Raw genomic sequence first — 22045 nt, forward strand, 5'->3', positions numbered from 1 at the left:
TTTTTTAATGATTCTATCGAAAATTTCAAATCTTTTGTCTTGTTGGGGACGATATCGCTATACAGAAAATTACTGATTTATGACTACTCGCTTTAACGACCTTCTTAATTACGAAAAATAAGTAATTAGTGTCAGTCGCTCAAATAAAATATACGTTTTTACTATTTACATTTTAAGTCTTAGCTATAGAGTTAAACGTTTTATTTTAGTATGTGCCTTGTACCAAAACTCGTCTCTTCAATCAGTTGAATTAACCATTCAACGTTGCCTTAATGATTTACTGTATTTGTACTCCGATATAGTATTTTTATCATTAGTGTACTTTTACCGTGCAGATTTAAAATTTTAAAAATATACCTCTTCTTAACGTCGAAAAATGCAAGATATTTGTATGAAAAAAAATAATAAATGCGAAAGTTTGTGGCGGTTCTGTCCGATTGCGACAGCATCACGCGAGAATCAACCGACCGATTGTATTCAAATTTTCAGCATACATTCATATTATCCCCGGGAAGATTTTAAGCCATAGATCGAGGCCCTAGCCTTCTTGGGGGAGAAGTCGTGAATTTTTCCTCTGGACCGAAGATGTAATACCGTTTTTGATTTCGTTTTTCGACGTTATATAAAATAATACACTATGCGTTTTATGACATATCCAGTCTTTAGCTCTCTACTTTGATCCCTTCCTTAGGTATAAGGTATTGTAGGGTAATGGAAAGAGCTTAAACAAGTTGCTCAAAAAACAGGTATGCTCGTCTACTGCAGGAACGTATCAGAGCTTCTGTGTCAAGAATGACGGAAATATTGGAGGAAAGAGAGTTTTCAGGCTTTAATTTTATTTATCAGTGTTGTTCTAACAACCATACGAATCACAGCGGGGAGTCCAGCAAGCTCCGCCCCCCTCACCGGCTAGTATTTATATATATATATTGTGCGTGCGCGCGCGGGTAGGATTGATTTATCAGGATTGGTTGGACTTAAGATCTTAAAATCTGTGGTGGCGACTTCTACTATAGGACGCTAATACTACTAAATTTTGATTTCAGGGAACTCAGAGGAGTGGAATTGGGAATTAAAGCGGGTTCAAGGATCATGTCTTGATTGAGTCTGTACATAATAAAAATTTTACACGTAGACTTTTTTAGGTTTTTCTTAAAAAGACGTACATCTTTTCATGTAAATGTTTCCTAAAATAACTCAAAAACTCTGTCATACAGGTTTGAAAATTTTTAACTCCCTCCAGGTTTGTTGTTTTTCCTTAAAATCTGGTGTGTATATTCGTAAATTTCCTGGAACATTTAGTAATGCTGTTGCAAATTTTTGTCAAAGATTTCTGTTGTTTCAGCTTTTCGTTATGTGTATGGTTATTTTAGGTTGCTTTATATTTGTCGTAATTACCGGCATAATGACCGGTATAAATTACCGGCATAACTAGGATAATCTTCTTCTTAGCCGCGTAAGTCTTTAGTAGCATAATTATAGAAAAAAGAAAATCATAAATATCTTCAAAAAATCTACGGAAGGTAATTTACTTGAATATAAATTCGTCAAATTATTAAAGTAAATTAATCGGGCAAGAAAGTAAATGGAGTAGCTGCAGATGTATATACATACACAAAAAACAGGGATAAATATTTAAAAGAAGTAAGAGTGCTATATCTGTGTTATTAAGTTGATTACACGGAATCTTTTCAGATAATACCGATCCGATGAGTGGAAGTTTTTTAAGAATTACGACCATCGACAAGGTTTTACATGAGTTTTAACATGAAAGATTAAACGAATAAAATAATAAATTAAAGAAATACCCGACCTTACCTGTTATTGAAGTCGTGACTGACTGTTCTGTCTGCAACATTATGGCTATACTATATTAAGTGCTCGATTTAGGACCGTTCTCCATGTTCTTGGAGACTGAAATCCTAAATTACACTATTATAACGGTATCTACTGTTTCTATATTTCAACAAATTACTTGGAAAGACAAATTATTCTATGTTTGCCATTCAAAAAATCATTCACTGTTGAATTGAAACTACCTTATTTGAATATGGATAAAATCTTTGCAATCTGCTACTCTTGTAGATGAGTTGAACATTACTAATTACGTGGATAGTATTTCCATTAATGATAACAGTAGTATTATTGTTGTACATAGTGTTAAATTTCTGGATGTCGTGTTAGGTAATAAATTATCATCGGAAGATCAAATTGATTAATCTGTAATAAAATCAAACCATCTGATCTTGTCATCATTAATTAATAATTATTATCCCGATTTATATTCTTGCCCGAGAGATAATATATTCTCTTTTACAAAAATTTGGAACTAGTTTTCAAATTCAAATGTGGGTAATCAGGTCATTGTTTGACGAACATAAATATGAATCATGAAGACCGATATTTAGTAAATTAAAACTAATCAGTGCATTTGTAGACTAACACACACACACACACACACACACACACACACACACACACACACACACACACACACACACACACACACAAACAAACAAACAAACACAACACTCACGCGCTTACTCGTCGGTTCCTCGCTCGCACATACAAAGTACAATTACCCCTAAACTTAAAAACAACATTATTCCTAGAATAACAATTTCTACCTGTATGAAACCAGACATGATTTGCATAATTAGCCCTTCTCACATGTGAGAATGAACTGGTTATGATTGTTGTTTTTTTATTTATCTTTTTTTTTATAAATTATAAGCTCATTTTAAGCATCTTCTCACCAACTTATTCAAAATAAAATGAAATTGTCCTTTTACTGAAGCAATTTGTAAACGAGTTTCTTTTTTTAATAAAGATTCTAACGATGAGTTTAGCAAGACCAATATTAGAACAAAATATTACTGTTTTCTTGTTTTCAGACACCGTTCGTTAATATATTATTTTTGAAAAACTTTCCCTAGAGAAGTGAGGTATTATTCTTAATTTCAATTTGCATTTCATCTCTTGTGTTTTTGTGATGTAGTTACGGCCAAATGCGCGTTTTTTGACTTTTACAAACGTGTGTTTTCCTTACTGTTATCCGGGCGGAATGACCTAAGTGTAACGATTTTTTCATAAGATTTTAATTTCACCACTGGCGGCTATTATTATTATTTCTTTTAAGTATAGAGTTTAAATTAAGTATAGAGTAAGTTCCTATCACCAACCTCCAGGACGTGATCTCCCTTCCAATCCTAACGTGACTTACTTCTGACTTAGCACTAATTTCTAGTTGTTTCTCAGCAGCTTCGCGTTAGGTAATTAATTATTATTTAAGTTTTATTTATACGACCGAGTATCGTGCATTTTTAGTACATTAAAAACGTAATAAATATATACGTTACCTTACGCTGGTTTTCTCTAAATTTATTGTTTATCGTTTTCTCCTTCAACATCTTAATTTAAAAAAAAAAAATAAATAATTACATCGAAAAAATAAAAAAAAATAGAAGAGGCATGTTTTATCTCAGGCAGTCATAGTCAACATTGTCTGGTGTTCCTGGAAAGTAATCTTAATATACTGGTTTTACAGTATAATTATTTTTGGCTCTGACTAAACCGTCTACAGTAAGTTATGATCCGCAATTCCTTTTAATTTTAATTTATTGTATTAATTCAATTTTTCTGTAGAACAGTTTGTGAAATTCAGTAGAAATTAAGCGAGATCAGCTGGACACTTTTTGCTATTTAAGGAAACTGCTATTTATTATTTAAAAAGTTAAAATATCTAAAACGATAATTGCTCTAATTATAAAAATAATAACATACCGCATATGTAGGCTTTATAAATGGTTAATGAGACGTTTTGTAAAAATTCAATCGGCTTAATTATGAATGAAGGTATTTATTGGCCAAAACCGCAGCAGTTGTAGGCAATTTGAAAGCGCCTCTTGTACTTAATTCAAGTGGTTTACATGCTTTACGACAGTTAAGAGTCTGGGAGTGTAGTGTAAAGCAACAAGTTAACGTGTCCCCTTTGTCTTAAAAAAATGCCGTAATGTGATTTTTGTGTTTGGTTAGGACCGAAATAATTTTACCTTTCTAATGAAAGGTAATTTAACTCGTTCGGTAAAAATATTTCAGGAGTAAATATTTGTATTGCTTTTTGTGTGATCGGGTGTACTGTTGCGTATACCTACGTCCGAGCGTGCGTTTCATTGCTTTTACTCGAGTGGAGATGCTACAGTTGCCTTGTTGATTTACGATCAGTAATATATCAGCCAGTGACGGGGCATGGGTTAAAGCGGAGGTGGTAGAGTACGTGTGTAAACGCCTCCTGCTTCCGTTTTCGTTTCATAGGGTTGCCCTACCTAAAGTAATATCGTTGATGTTTCACAGTCTACGTTTACTTACTGAGGTTGAACAAAACTAATAGAATCGTCCTCTTCTGAAATATTCGCTAAATTTGTGTATTTATTAGCTATTTATTTATGTCTTTAGACGGTAGACCGTCCTAGAAGGCCAATCAGTAATATGCGACGCCTAGTGATTGTTTCTGTTTGCATGTTCTTCAGTGTTACCTTCGAATGGATTTGATTAAATATAAAATTGTTTCTACGTTACATAATTTTTTTTTATGTAGATTGAAAATCTTTTATTTTTAAACTTTATGTTATTAAAAAGAAATTAATTTGCAGATGACAATTAAGCATGAAATTGTGGGGGTGGACCGTCGGCTGAAGAATTTTATGTAGTTAAATAATTTTTAATCCAGCATCTTAACGAATATTAAATGTTTTTTCACTAAAGTACTTCTTGAGCGAAAGATTAAAAAAAGTTTTTAGCCTTACATTACTCACTGTTAAATCTTACCGAACTCTTTGAATTATGTTATCTACTATAATTTATTTCGCCCAAAATTTAAATACCAATCTTGAAAGTAGTGTTTACGAAATTAAATTAAATTTTTACATTGCCTAACTTTCATTCAATATATTTTCTTTTGTTCCTCTGTAAATTAAGTTAAAATATTTTCTTTTTTGGACGCGAAGTGGATGATTTTTAAACAACATTTGTTTGTACGGGGTGATTTAAGAAATTTATTATCACTCATAGAACTCATTCTTCGGAATAACTTTTTAATTAAAGCAATCATTTCTAATAGACAAGATGAAAAAAACGCTTTGTGTTCTAGTTACGACTGGGGAAAGTTTTTGCCTACATTTTTATTTCCAAGGTAAAATAATAGTTTACTAAAAACCCTGTATTTTTTAAAACAATACTTTTAACGTTCCTTAAATAATTAATATGGAATTATAAAAAAAATGTTTTTAGCAAACTGTATTGAGTCCAATTTTCTCGGAAACTACTGGGATTCAATTATTTCAGTCAAATAACATATTTAACCATTAATATTTTCTCATAATTTGTGTTTCAAGAATTATTTTATAACATTATTCTTCTTTGCGAGTTCGAAGCATAATAATTCACTTCAATAATAACAGTAAAAGATTGAAGTTATTCCTTACCTCTTTCTTCCAGTCAGTTGTCTGTCCAAATACACAGTTTTAATTAATTATTGAAATTGCCTTCAAAAAAATGAAAGAAAAGATTTTTTATTAATTTTAATTCAATACCAGTTTACGTTACACGAATAATTTTAAAATACGCCCTATTAATTAATAACTAACTTTTTTTTCAGATCAAAAATCTTAACTAGAATTCTATACAGAAGAATTGAGAGGAGAGTGGAGGAAGTGTTAGGAGAAGACCAATTTGGTTTCAGGAAAAGTATAGGGACAAGGGAAGCAATTTTAGGCCTCAGATTAATAGTAGAAGGAAGATTAAAGAAAAACAAACCAACATACTTGGCGTTTATAGACCTAGAAAAGGCATTCGATAACGTAGACTGGAATAAAATGTTCAGCATTTTAAAAAAATTAGGGTTCAAATACAGAGATAGAAGAACAATTGCTAACATGTACAGGAACCAAACAGCAACAATAGCAATTGAAGAACATAAGAAAGAAGCCATAATAAGAAAGGGAGTCCGACAAGGATGTTCCCTATCTCCGTTACTTTTTAATCTTTACATGGAACTAGCAGTTAATGATGTTAAAGAACAATTTAGATTCGGAGTAACAGTACAAGGTGAAAAGATAAAGATGCTACGATTTGCTGATGATATAGTAATTCTAGCCGAGAATAAAAAGGATTTAGAAGTAACAATGAACGGCATAGATGAAGTCCTACGCAAGCACTATCGCATGAAAATAAACAAGAACAAAACAAAAGTAATGAAATGTAGTAGAAATAACAAAGATGGACCACTGAATGGGAGAAAAGATTATGGAGGTAGAAGAATTTTGTTATTTGGGAAGTAGAATTACTAAAGATGGACGAAGCAGGAGCGATATAAAATGCCGAATAGCACAAGCTAAACGAGCCTTCAGTAAGAAATATAAGTTGTTTACATCAAAAATTAATTTAAATGTCAGGAAAAGATTTTTGAAAGTGTATGTTTGGAGTGTCGCTTTATATGGAAGTGAAACTTGGACAATCGGAGTATCTGAGAAGAAAAGGGTTAGAAGCTTTTGAAATGTGGTGCTATAGGAGAATGTTAAAAATCAGATGGATGGATAAAGTGACAATTGAGGAGGTATTGCGGCAAATAGATGAAGAAAGAAGCATTTGGAAAAATATACTTAAAAGAAGAGACAGACTTATAGGCCACATACTAAGGCATCCTGGAATAGTCGCTTTAATTTTGGAAGGACAGGTAGAAGGGAAAAATTGTGTAGGCAGGCCACGTTTGGAATATGTAAAACAAATTGTTAGGGATGTAGGATGTAGAGGGTATACTGAAATGAAACGACTAGCACTAGATAGGGAATCTTGGAGAGCTGCATCAAACCAGTCAAATGACTGAAGACAAAAAAAAAAAAAAACTTTTTTTTCATTGTCCTACCCCAGATAAGAATTTCTGGACAAACGGTTATCAAATCCTTATGATTGCTATTTTAATCAGGAATGTTTATTTTTTTTTATTTGAAAAAGAAAATACTTTTGCTAGTTTTAATAAGCTAAAAGCGTAAATAATAATAAATAAACAAAAAAAAAAAAGCATGACAGGGATGAAGTTTATTTCTAAAAAATATGTTTTAAAGTAACTGAAATGAAAAAAGTACTTCAATCATCACATAATAATTTCTGCTGTGAAATTTTGTTCATAAAATAACCTATTGCTAATTATTTTGCTGCGAGTTGTACATCACCCGCATTTGGCGATGTAATTAATATATAATCATTACAATTTTTATTTACAAGCGTCAGTTCATTCGTAACTGTAATAACGGTCGATTTTCATTATTATTTACATTTCTTTCTGAACTTATTTAAAGGAACATACCTGTTGTTTAAGTTGAACTACTCCTGACTGAAATATCCTTTACTTGAAAACTGATCTATCATTGGAAAGGGGTTTGTCGAAAAGTTCTAAACTTCGGTAAGAATGATGAAAAAGATTAATTATTAAACAGATTTTTAAGGGAGCATATTTATAATTTTATTGGTTTTTACAAATCGTGTAAGATTAAAAAACAGTTAAAAATGTTGGTTATCTACTTTTTTGGTTTTTTTAAATTGAAATATTAACAATTTAAAACACTTGCGTAGTTTGTCGCGAGAAATTGCATTTTCGTTAATTTAATTTGGATTTAATATTTTGAAATTTTTTTTAATTGGTTTAATATTGCTAACAATAGATACCGCATATAAAGAAACGTCAAAATTCCAACTTGCAGCATCATAACAAACCACGCTCAAATTTTTTCGACCTTAAATTGAGCGTAACTCAAGAGCGACTCAACTAATCTTCATCACATTTTTACATGCACACCTTTCAGATATACTATTATATCATTTATAAATTTCAATGAAATTGATGTAGTAGTTTTGGCGATTTTCGAGCCACAATATTTTATACATACGCCTATATGTGTGTGTGTGTGTGTATGTGTGTGTGTGTGTGTATATATATATATATAAACGTAAAGAAAATTAATTTTCACCACCTCCACACACGTGCGACCGAAAGTAACACCGTACTTTGAAAAATTGGAAAACTTTTGTGCATTACAAAAACTAATTTTGGAAAACAGACTACCCATTTTTTTATCGCTATTACGAAACAGTTACAAATAAAATGTTTATACAGTAATTCGTTAAATAAAAAAATAAAAATAGCTATAAGCTGGCTAATGTTAGCTATAATATTCTTTAAATATCCTTTTTCATTTGTTATTATTTTCTTCAACCGTTTTCTTTTTCTTTTTACTACCCAACTAGCAATCTTGAAGAATATATATCTTTTTATTTTATTTTTCCTCATTCCACAGAATCCATCCTTATTTCACTTGAGTAAATCTTTTCAGTTTTTATTATATTGTAGAAGAAGGATTTTCTCTAAAATTATCTCGCAACAATAATAAATATTTGTACGTAGATGGCCGCCTCCACCCTTAGAAGAGAAAGCCATTGGTAGATTTTTATTATATGTAATTTTCATTTTTATTATAACTATTCAATTCTATTTCAATCAGTTTTTATATTTGAAAAGAAAACTAAATTAATACCATTTATTAATTTTGATTCGTTAATTAGGCTATTTGGATTTTTTATTGTCATATAAACTCGGAAAGCTCCTTTTATTGGTCCCCAGTCATCAAGTGATTTGATTAACTCCCAAATTTATTTTTATTCTGCTTGTTTCTTTCTAATCATCTAACATATGACATACGTGCTTCATCCTTCGGCCTCTATTTATTCATGTAATATAATTTAATGTCTTCCATTATAGTTTTTATCCTTTATACGTTCTTCAACAATCAGATTAATTAACCTTGAATGCTTTTATATATGACCTATCGACCTTGTTATTGTTCCTTTTTTTAAGATTGTGTCATGTTCAATATTTTTAACCGTTCCTTTCAAACCCATTGAATTTCATACTTATCATTCTAAATAGTTTTCAACATTATCATGTGATAAGTAATTTAAAACATACATTTTTCTGTCTTAATGGTTTCTACGTCTCTACACAATCCTGGATTAAATTATATCTACTATTTTAATATGTCGTCCATTAACTTTACTTTTCCATACAATACAGCATGTATCAAAAAAGAATGACCCGATTTCAAACAGATATATTTCATATTAAAAATGTGTTAAAATTACAAAACAAATTATATACTGTTCAAAAATGTGTTAAATGTGACTTAACAAGTTAAAAATGTTCTATATTCCCTCCATCTGCTGCATTGATAACATCAAGATGATAGCTGAATTTTCCGCAACGCGTTAGAGACAGTCTTCTGTTAGAGAAGTTGCAGCTTTGTTCCTGGTTTTCAGCTCATCCAAATCAGCAGGTAATGGTGAAACATAAACACTTTGTTTTACAAATCCCCTCAAGAAGAAGTCACACGGAATAATGTTTAAGGTTCTTGGGAGCCAAGAGTGTACTGCCAAATCGTGGGCTTCTGTACGCCCTAGGATGCGTTGAGGTAATTTTTCATTTTAAAACCGACGAACTTGGTTGTCCCAATTTCTGTAAAATAAATTGACACAGGGAAGTCCCAAATTACTGAAAAATGAATTCTTCAGAATCTTCGTTTAGCTGTGGATAAGCCAGTCCTGCAGTATCTGAAGATAAGAATGCCCTGTTTGGGTGTTCCTGATAAAAATGAGCCATACATTTTTGTAAAAGAAACCGCACAAAAAATATTAACTTTTGGTGAATCTTGCTCCTGCTATACAATCTCGTGCGGATTCTCAGGTCCTCATTTGAGAATATTGTGACGTGAAACTTTTCCGCTTAAATTAGATGTTGCTTAATCTCTAAAAATTAACCGTGGTAAGAACCTATCGTTTTTCACATCAACTAAGAACATATCACAGAAATCTTTACATTTTCTTTTGTCATTTACAGGAAGCGCTTGCACCATTTATAATCGGTATGGCCTGAAATGCAAGCGTCGTCTTGACACATGCCAAACAGTAAGCCAAATGAGGAACTGCAAATTCTCGGCTCGCGTGACGGGTGGACATTTTCAAGTTTCGCTAAATGAAAAACCACTTGAATTTGTTGTACATTTCCTCTGAAGTGCGTGGTCACCCTGGACTCTTATAGTTAAATAAACACCTCCATTCTTCGAACTGTTTATACCAGCGAATGTACTTAACTATTGGTTGATCAATTATGGAAGTCTATCGGAAAGTACGATGAACCGTTATTATGGACTCTATCTTCTTAAATTGTAGAAACTAAAACGTCCTCTGTTGCATATACACCATGTTGATTACGACTGATGTTAGCGTAAGTCTGGACCCTGGTATTACAACCTGGTGGCCGGTTTTTGAAACTGTAGGATGCACCATTTCATACGATTTAAATTTCATTCATTGGCCATGTTTGGTTGTCCATATATAGTTTTGAAATCGAGTAATTTCTTTTTATGCACGCTGTATGTTGTTTCAAAAGCTGTGTTCTTTTCCAAATCGACTTAAAACTTCATTTAGTAATGAATAATGACGTTGAAATGTTTTATTATGATGTTTCAACGTTCTCCTGTTACATCACGTTTAAACAGTTTCTGTTGGTTACCTTTCCATAATGTTTTGCTGACAAAGAGTGTTAAAAGCACGCAAATATTTTAAAAAAAGATTATTTATTTATCTATATCTATATTTTGATGCGAAAAGATTTCTTTATTTGCATGAAGCTGTTATTGCTTACTCGTTCCAATTTGCTTTAGTCATCGTCATTTTTTCGCCCTTTCTTTGTAATATACTTTTATTTGATTGATTTAACGCACGGAGATAGAAGTAAAGCAGAAATTATATTATTTTTTTATATTTTATATAAATAGTGTTTGTATAGATGAAAAATAACTTTCAGTCAACATTTTTTCTGTTAAATCTTTGTTAACAAATTTATTTGAATTAGTAATTCGATAAATTATTAAAAGTTTCTCTCACCGGTGACATGATTATACATGCATGCTATTAGTTTATGGTAAGTTTGCTGCTGAATGAATCACATTCTCGACAGTCAGCGCACGGCTGTTTAGAAAAAATTGTTCACTGATTTTATAATAAAGTTAATTTATTTATAAAAACCATCATGTTGTAGTATCCATCATTAAAAGTAGTAGTATTCTACTATTAATTCAATGAGGTGTTATATTATTACCATTTGTTTTACAAGAAAAACTGAGTGGATCGCCTATGGATAGATCTATACGAATGGATGAATATTTATGGTTTACATATTACCCTTTTTTTAAATTAGTAATTTACAAAGGTTTGTTACAACAACAGTTTTCATTTGTTAAGGATTTCTTTCTTTTTTTTGATAAATATATCTAAATTTTTATTTAGAGGAAGTGAGGAATTAAATGACCTCATCATGTCATATTCTTTAAGTGTAATTCAAACATATTTATTCTTGAAAAAAAAAAACAAAAAAACTGCCCATCTTCACTATTGTGAAGGTAGGCTTATGCCTGTTCTTACTGGGTTAAGCACCCGTGACGATAGGACTTCATTCTAGGCTCTTGAGTTCATTATTTGTTGATATATTTTTTTTATTTACATTTGGTGTTTCCGTCGGCCTTGTGGAGTGTTTTGTTATCAGTGGCGCTGTTTGATGTGCGGTTTAAAACGGAACGGTCAGTTACGAGCATGAGCAGAAGCCAGCATGACCTTGAAAAGGTCAAATACTTGTGTGTATGCATGTATACGCACGCGCTCTTGCATGTAATGAATGCGTTTGTTCTGCTGATAAACCGGAGACTAGACCGACCACTTCTCTTACCAGACTTAACGGGTAAAAAAAAATATAAAATTCCTAACTAGAGTTTAGTTTTGTTTTATATAATTTGTAATGTAAAACTAAAAAAAAAGTACGATATTGAAACTTGAATTACAGATAAATGTTTTCATGGATAAATTAAAATTGATAGCATATGACGGTGGAACAATTATAAATTGTACAGTCGGTTTTTACAAAAAAAATCAATGTGTATAACTGTATTTGGTATTGGAATAAAACCAGAACGATTCCTTTACTGACTAGAATATTGTAGATAAAGATCTACAAAAACGTAATCCTGCTACCGCGTGTAAACATTATTATGATGTTTTTCATTGGGGGTCACCGTTAAATTTACTTAAAATAATCTAAGTTTGTTAGTTATTTTTTTTTTTTCGCCCAACTGATCTCAAGAACGGTACATCAGGTTTAGTGATACTTGAACTTAGATTCATTTCTCTGATGCTTTCGATTACTGGAGTTCAGTGCTTGGAACTCTGTGGAGGGAGTTTCTGTAAAACCATTAATAATTTACCTATATAAGACCGATTTCAAAATTGCATTGAATTCAGGCGGGTAATTTACAAAAACATAGATATTTATCTCCCACCGGTACGAGGATCTCTCCTTGCTATAAGCCTTTGTAAAGAGTTATCATTGCAAAATCTTTCATCCAGCATACAATTTTTTCTCAGTCCGATAAACCATTATGCTTTTAAACATCTCTAGCAAAAAAAAAAATAATGTTTTTTTTGTTTGTCTTTGCTGTAGGCCTCGTCCTGAATCTGTTTTAGTCGTCGTTGCGTATTTCAGATGGTAATGTAACTGAGTAATATATTCCTTAGCCCTATTCGATTCCTCGTTAGGATAATTTTCATTACGATAATCTGTACCTATAAAGTAACTTTTCCTGACTGACGGATTCATCAATGCCCAGAAAAAACTACTGAGGATAAATTAATGAAAATTTGTGTACATATTTTTCTTACCGTTTAAGTAAACACTAAGAAAGGATGTTTTGAAATTCCGAATTTAAAGTGGAGTAACAATGAAATTTACTATTGTTTTAATTTCGCGGTAAAAAATTCATTTTTGGGGTGTGTAATTTTCATGTAAATATCTAAAAACCATTTCTAGATTTTTCGTAATTAAACCTTGAAAGGGTGAAGAAAGGTAAAAAAAAAATGTGAACAATGATTGCAAATTTTCCCCATTTCCGACTATACTAAACGATATATTCACAAGATTTGGGCTTGTAAACACTCTTCAGATAAATATCTAAAACCATTTTCGGTTTTTTTTTTAATTTCCTGTTTTTATTTCTTTTAAGGAGGGCAACGGTGTACGGCTCGGCATCTCAATCAACACAGCCACTGTTACTGTATGTGTAAGCATTTGGCTACACCTACCTCTAGTTACTTTACTAAAAAACATAAAATAAAATAAATTAAAAATTTTTTTAAGAATGAGAAAAGAGGTGTGGTCACTTCCTTTTTTTCTTTCTGCCTTCAGGACGGTTCAGCACTCAAGCATTACTCGTCCCAAGGGGATGTCCTTTTTACTCTACTGGGCCTCCCCACCTGCCGGCTGTACTTCCGGCATGGCAGTTCGGCTCATCGGTTCTGGATCTTTTTTTCTCACATCTTGCCTGCCTGTAACCAATGAATGGGGCAGGGGTGGTCCGACTTAGCTATGCTGTTCCGGGGCCCCCACTCTACGGCCGGGTCTCGGTCTTTTTTTTTTGACCTGCTGGTCACTTCCTAGTGGTGTTTGTAGTAGGGTAACACTAAAAACCGGCCATAAATCTTTACCCGTACAAATGTGGGTAACCAGTTATAACTAATAATATTTTTAAGACTGAAGCTGACTATTTTGAAATTCACATTCTTAGATCACCCAAAGTTTCGGGTCCTGTACTGACCAATCTGTTGCTCTGAAGAAACTGGGAAACTCATACCACTAAGACCAAATAAAGAGATATTTCGTAGGTTTCACCTTTACATAGCTTCCCGACTTTACAAAACTGAACCCAATGAAATAAAGAACTTTGCTTATACAAAATTTAAATCTAGTATTAAACGATAGCTTTTAGGAAAAAATTATGTTGAATGTTTATTTCTTTAAGATAACATGATGTGTCTTCTCTATACAGACATATATTCTTATTTTTATCTGCAAACATTTGAACAAATAAAATAAATGAGATTTATGTTCGTATTTTGGACTGCTAAAATACTTGAAACTATTGTTATGCAGTTCTGATGGTATCAAGGTTTATTGGCATAGGTTGGATGTTAATTCTTATTGTAAATAATAAGCATGAATATTATTTTATTTACTTTTGTTATAGGCAGCACAGTGCCTTTATGATATATTTTTTAATTTTTTTATTCATTTAATGCAATTAAAACATGTGATGGTAACTCCCAACAGGCTTTTACTTGGGAGTACCTAATTTCTCTTCGTCTTTAAAAAAAAACTGGAACACAAATTGTGTCAGACCTAGATATTAGAAACTTTAATAATGTTACTAGTTTTTAAGTTCAATTAACAATTAAGTTGATATAAGAATTTATTTGTATGAATATGTAGTGTAGGTATGAAATTACTAAAAAAGAGGAGAGGAGAATTAATGAATAAATAAATAAGTTACAATACACTGATATGATATATTTTATAAATTGAAGAGGCTTTAATTTTTATTAATCATTGTAGTCCAGGCGGTAACTGTTTTGGGTTGAGTTTTTCTAAATGATCGCTAAGTTTTGCTTTAATGCCTCCGGAATATCATCAGAAATGATTATTTCGTTATAAATCAGCTGAATAGAAGAAAAAATAGGATATTTTTGCGATTTTTTTTTTTTACATTTTGTTTAATAAAAATTTAAGTACACCTTTTTCTGTTGGCGTATTACGAAATAATCATTTCTGATATTCCGGAGGCATTAAAGCAAATATTAACGATCATATAGAAAAATTCCAACCAAAATCACATACGGTTTGGACGATTGTTATTCTCACAAGCATGAATTTAATGAACACAGCGGGGTCCAAAGGGCAGAACCCTCTGGCTAGACGGAAAGGGCAAGCATAGCGCCATGACCGTCTAAATATCCCCTGACTGCACGGCAAACTCAAATAACCATAAAACCATATCTCAGTACGTTCAAACTGAAGGAGTGTAAAAACTTTAGAAAGACAATTTTCCCGTAGTATATGTTATTGTCGATTAGTTTATTACTCTAGATTTATATTCTATAAAGTGGGATAAATTGTTCCTTACAGAATCAAACAGGTTTCGATCTCCATAGTCGTAATTTTTTAAGTTTATTGTATGTAAATAAATAGGAAAGTTGTTTCCTAAGATTGTATGTTATCATCCAATTTTCCGTTCTTCTAATTTTTGTTATTATGTTATTGCATATTTAATATTATGGTATTGTGCTAACTACGCTATCTTTCTTCTGTTTAATATTTTTATTTACTACCATTATGTGGAAAGAAGAAATATCTTGCAGTCTTGCTATCACAAACAATAATAAAATTCCAAGAAAAGAAAAAATCTGATTTTCAAACAATAATTTTTAGCGCCGTGCCTTTCTTTTTATATTTTACTAGCGTTCCTTCATCGCGGCTTCGCCCACGATATAATGAGACTTCACCCGCAGAATCTTTTTAATAACATTCTTATTTTCGTTTCTCATTTTATTTTAAACTCTTTAATTACTTTTATTTTATGTTTTTTAATCAAGTAACGGGAAGCAGGTATAGCCAGTCGCGTCACACATATAGTAACAGTGGGTGTGTTGATTGAGACGCCGCGCCGTACACCGTCGAACCCCTTAAAAAATCGAAAATCAAAAACCCGAAAATGGATTTTAGTTATTTTACCTTATGAGTATTTGCAAGCCACAATCTAGTGAATATCTCGTTTAGTATAGCTGGGAATAGAAAAAATTTGCAATCATTGTGCAAAATATTTTTACCCTTCCTCATGCCTTTCAAGGTCGAATTTCAAAAAAAAAAATATAAAAATTGTTTTCAGATATTCACATGAAGATTAGACATACCAAAATTCAAGTTGATATCTCTTCATTTGCTACCGAGAAGTAAAAAAAAAATAAAAAAAGGAAAATTTCTTTGGTACTCCATTTTAATCCTTTAAACTGGGGATCTCAAAAAATCGTTTCTTATTGCGCACTTACGCCGGAAGAGAAACAGGTAAACAAATTTTCAACAATTTATGTTCGGTAGATTTTGTGGGTTGATGAATCAGTCAGTCAAGACAAGCTGCTTTATAAGTACCAATATATATACAGATAGTAACATAAATGCAGCCCATCGGGGTAGTCTTGTGGTTAAATCGTCATCGCAAATCAGCTTATTTCAAACCCTACAGTTCTAAGGTTTTATTCCTAGGAAAGGTAGTTACTTTTATACGGATTTGAATACTAGATCATGGATACCGGTTTTCTTTGGTGGTTGGATTTCAATTAACCATACTTCTCAGGAGTGGTCGACCTGAGACTGTATAAGACTACATTTCATTCCCATTCATACATATCATCCTCATTCATCCTCTGAAGTAGTACCTTAAGGTGTTCCGGAGGCTTAACAGAAGAAAAATAAAAGTAACATAAATGTATACTATTTTTAAGATTTTTACGTTATTAATTTAAATCTGCCGTTTAGATAATTTCAAAGGAATACAATGTCAAAATAATCTTTTCTAGAAAAAATATCTAGGGAAAAATTAACTTAAATATTTTTTCTAGTAAAGAAAACATATTTAGGTTAATTTTTCAAATAATTGCAGTTATCGGTATTATATTTTTGTAAAGGTTTTCTTTATTAAGTTCGTAGCACTATCCGAAGAACTCTGTGATCATACTTCTGCAATAAAATTCCGTTCTCGAGTTAAATCTTCTGTTAACGTTATTACAAAGCTTTTTCTTTAATCAATAAGACAAAAAGTTTTATGTACTCGATTTTTATACATTAATGCGAAATTTTGTTTACAACAGCATCACGAGAGAACAAACCGACCGATTACTTTATAATTTTCAGCATATATTCGTGTTATTCCAGGGAAGATTTTAAGCCATAGATCGAGGCACGATCGGTTATAGGGATATATAGAGGGCTTTAGGGCCGGGATGGGTAGCGGGACAGGACTTCCCGGCCTAAATCGGTTGCGAAATTGGTTTTATGTTATATGTTTTTGTGTTTCAGGTTAGTGTTTTGTGATTGTTGTATCTTTAGTGTTCTGTTGTTAATGTTTTATGTTTTTGTGTTAAGTTCTTGTTTGTGTTTATAATTTTCAATGTTCTGTATTTTAGATTTCTGTGTTTAGCGTTCGGTGTTGCGGGCTGGACTCATTCATTCTTCCATAGGGTAGGTAGTAGTCAGCTCAATCTGTATGGCCTTGTTTAAGACTTGAAGCGTAATGTCTGTTGGATTCGTTTAGGTTTAATACACCGATGGGAATGTCGCACGTGGACATTTAATGATAACACGGACCTTCTTCCTAATAATCAGTTCAACCCTCTAAGATTGATGTTTAATTGTTTCATCTTTTCTCTCGCATGATTTTTCCATGTTAGGCGGCAGTCCAAATGAAGTCCTAGGTGTTGTACGTTGTCCGAATGAGAGATGTGAACTCCATCTAGGCAGACTTGTGGGCAAACTCTACTCCTCATCGCAGACGCCACATGACTCGACTTTGCAATATTAATATGTACCTAACGTTTGACTAGGCATTCACTGAGAAGGCCTAACTCCGATTGTAGTTTCTCCGACGCTGCGGTGGGTTAAGGTCAGCCGCCATAATCCTTGTGTCATCAGAAAAGGACGCAAGAATGATATTTTCCGTGCTAGGAAGATCAGCAGAGTAGATTGAAAACAAAACCGGGCCCAAGACTGACTGCGGAACCCCCGATTTCTTGTCAAAAAAAGTCTGATTACTCTAGCTAATATTAAACCTGTGAGAACCATCCATCAAAAATGATCAATTTTTTTTAATCAATTCTATATAAAATATTTAATATTCTCACAACCATAAGTATAACGAAGGCATCGGCAGTCCAGACGGATAGGCTGGGTGGACGAGCGAAGCGAACCCTGACTAGCTAGTTTATTATATTGTATTATATATATATTTTCTTAATAAAAAAAATTTTTGTTACTTAGACCACCTATTTTTTCTTTCTTCTCCGATTTTATGTCGGCTTTTAAAAATTTTCATTTGTTGTTCCTCGATATCTGATCGAGTAGTTTGTAAATGAAATATGCGAAAGCTGCTTGTTGGATCGTTTTAATTCTTGTTTATTCAGTGTTTTGAGAAAATACATTTGACGTAATAGATAAACAGATGGAATATTATATGGTTCATAATTGTTAATTTATGCTAGTCAAACTAAATAAATGATGTAAAACAGGTATTTAAATGAGGACTTAATACAAACCAAGTAAACAAATAAAATGTATAAAACAGATTACACTTGAAAATCATTTACATACAAAAAATAATATCTAGACATTTTTAAACAGAAAAAGTAAAATAATTTTTTTTTATCGTTGGTTATTTTCTTTTGATTATTCCTTAGAGGGAACAATCTGAAGAGAACAGAGTTTGAAAGTATATTTATCAGCTTTGTAATCATCGCTATATTTAATTCTATATTACATTCGTTATACTAAAATCTTATTTTTGGCTAGATGTATTAGATTACTATAATGTTTAGTTGTAATAATACACCGTTCATTTATTACATTATTTCAGTTGTAGGAAGTTAAACATGATAAAATAAAAAGCAACATAAATTATACGTACTGACTGCCACAATCACTCTGAATCGTTCGGGTGTGTATGAGTATTTTCTTAGTGATAGCAGATACAAATTGATTAAACAGAGAAAAACGTTACTAACGGGTGTTGGAAATATATAAAATTCTTAAATCTTAAGCCCCTTTATCATTGATAATCACTATAGCCACAAAAATTATTTTAAACAAGTATACAGCGAAGATTTCTGTCGTAGAGATCTCGTTAATAATAATAATAATAATAATAATAATAATAATAATATTAAACATTCGAGACTCTCTTACATTAACTAAAACACGATTTTTTGATTTGAAGTTATGTACAAATTTCACTTTTTTATTATTTAATTTATGAAACAAAAAAGAACTCGTCTAAAAAAAAATTCTGATGTGGACACCAGATAACTTCCTTGTACGCCTATTAAATTACATATATACTTTTTTTTACAATCAGAAGTTAATAATTATTAATAAATATTTGAATTAAAAAAAAAGTTAAAAAAAGAAAAGGAAATGAAGCCGGATGTGCCTTCTTCTTGTAAGATCCAAATATTTCATTAATTAAAATCTTATTTGGCTATAACTCTCGAACCAATGAAAATTAGTACCAGTTATGATATATCGCTAAAATGCTTTCAATGAGGGCTGATTACTGCATTTAAGAAAAAGTCCAAAATTCAATTTTCTTTTATTTTGGGCTTTTTTTTTGGGAACTTTTGGTCAAGTGGATTCCAATGAAAAGGGGTGGTGCACAACCAGATGTTACAACAGTCCTAAATTCAAAATTTCAACGGCTAATCGTTAGTAAGTTATGCTAGATACATACGGACGTACGTACAGACGTCACGCCAAAACTAGTTAAAATGGATTCAAGGATGGTCAAAATGGATATTTCCGTTGAAATTTGAAAATCTAAATTTTTCGCGATCACAATACTTCCTTTACTTCGTACAAGAAAGTAAATATGGTTACTTTCATTATTTTTACAAATTATTTATTATTTTGTATTATCTGTTTATTTACAGTCCTTCTATAAATAGTTTTAATCTTTTTTTTAAGTTATTTATTTATTTGATTATGCGACGATTTAACTTATGTTGATATTTGTGATAACGTACATATCATGATTGTAGGTGTATACAAAATGGTTTACTTTTTTATAAGAAAAATTATTTAATAACCGTATAATATTATTTTGTAAATGTTAACTTTGTAAAATTAATGTAAATGAGAAAAAATCTGTGAATATATTCCAAAAAAATTACCTCATAAATATTGTGAGCTTGGTAAGACGAACACGGTTATTAAAAAATTACCCTGAGGTAGTTTATTATGTGAGCAATGTAGCATATGCGCATTGCACGTGCTATATAATTTATTGTGATTTATGTGATTATTGTGTTTATATGATTTATTGTGTCCCCAACATTACTTTTTACGTGTTTTGAAACTAATCGGAAACATAATGAGTTGACTTATGGGAATTATTCGAACCCTGACAAACTTAATATGAACATTTTAGTATTTTCCCATTTCTAGTTATTTTTTTGCTTATTTTCATCTATTGTTATGTACTTATTTTGTTGACGTCAGTTCTTGCGATTTAATTGACTATACCATTAATTGTTAGGTTGTCTTTTTTAAAACGATAAATAATTACTTTTAATAACTTGTCATTTACCATTTTTTAATGGGTTTCTTTGTTATCTTTCGTAATAAATTGAACAATAGAAAAAACTAGGTAATCAAAAAGTTATATCCCTAAACAGAAAACAAGGTTTATTACACTGTTACATAATACAAAAATAACGAGTAAATAAAATCTTTGAATACAGTCCAAAAAATTAACTCATAAATATTCTCAGCTTTATAAGAGGTACATAACACTGGATATTAAAAAATTATGCTGGGATGGATTACATCATTGTGCGCAACGCAGGACATGCGCGTTTGTCATGATTTAATCTATTGTATCTTTACCATTTTTTTACCGTACATATTTTGGAATTAATCTGTCAAATTTTAGGTTACCTTACTGGAGTTCTTCGATTCCTGACAAGTTAATAAATATTTTAGACGATAAGGTCTTCATAATTTATCGGGTTTTAATTTTTATTTATTATTAAAATGGTTTATAATTTGGCCTCGCGTCAAAATACGAAAGAACATATTTGTACTAAACAGTTGATGAAATAATTAGCGAAATTTATTTAGATATTTAATGAAGTAAAATTTAGGTCTGTATTCTTTAACGGAGCCATTTTTCGTTAGTTTATAAATTGACGGATTTCACACTTTAATAATAATATAAACACGTGTATGCTTACTAAAGCCATGTTAAATTTTTATAACAGATAAAAATAATTGCAATATAAAGCTTTTAGAATATTATATTTCTTTTTTTTTTATTAAAATATGATATACACTGTAACTAATTATTAGGCTTTATGTTCTTGTAGAATTACGCAGTTTTTAACTGGAATTATGTGAGGGTTAGTAATGATGCGAAAAAGAAAACAATAAAACAAAGTTAATAAATAAAAAAAGAAGAAGAAGAATAATCAGGATTTAAAATGAAATAATAATCAGGATTTTTTTTATTGAAGCTGCTCAATTTTCGTTATTTAGTTAGTCAAATTCCATGGAATGACGAAGCAAAAAAAATATTGGAAGTAAACACTCACAAGGCTAGAAAATGTTTATGCAGACAAAAAAAAAACTGCTGTTATCAAACATAAAGGTGGCCAAAAAAGAACGCCAACTTTAAATTTCTCGCCATTTTAGTTTACAAGGGTTGTCAATCTTGAATTTCTTGCTTATGTTACCTACGTTACTTCTGATTAGTATGCATAGATCGCTATAGAAAGGAGAACCGCATTGTTATTATTAAAACTCACTACAGATATGGTGCGTGCTTTTTTTGCAGAAACAGTTCGTAAAGTTCGAGAAATATTTGATAGAGAAAACGCACTAAATAAGTCAACAGTGTGGCGATTAGCGAGAAAATTTGAAGAAACGGGTATTGTTTTAGACATAAAAATATCTGGTCGCCCTTATACCGGTCGATTTCTTAATAACATCGAGTCAGTGCGCGACAGTCTTGTAGAAAACCCAAAAACATCGACTAGCCATCGTTTATTAGAACCTGGAATAAGCAGAACGACTTTAAGAAGAATTATATGCACTTATACAAGATACAGTTAACACAAGAATTTAAGTCAAGGGATCATGTAAGCGCATAGAGTTTGGTAATTTTGTGTTGCAGCGTCAAGCAGTAACCAGTGAATTTGCAAACACAATAATCTTTAGTGATGAAGCACAATTAAATCTTGATGAGTATGTCAACAAGCAAAATTATTGAATTTGGGGGATAGAGAATCCTCAAGCCCTTCA

This window comes from Lycorma delicatula, chromosome 2 (genome assembly GCF_047948215.1).
Source record: "Lycorma delicatula isolate Av1 chromosome 2, ASM4794821v1, whole genome shotgun sequence".
NCBI lineage: Eukaryota > Metazoa > Arthropoda > Insecta > Hemiptera > Fulgoridae > Lycorma > Lycorma delicatula.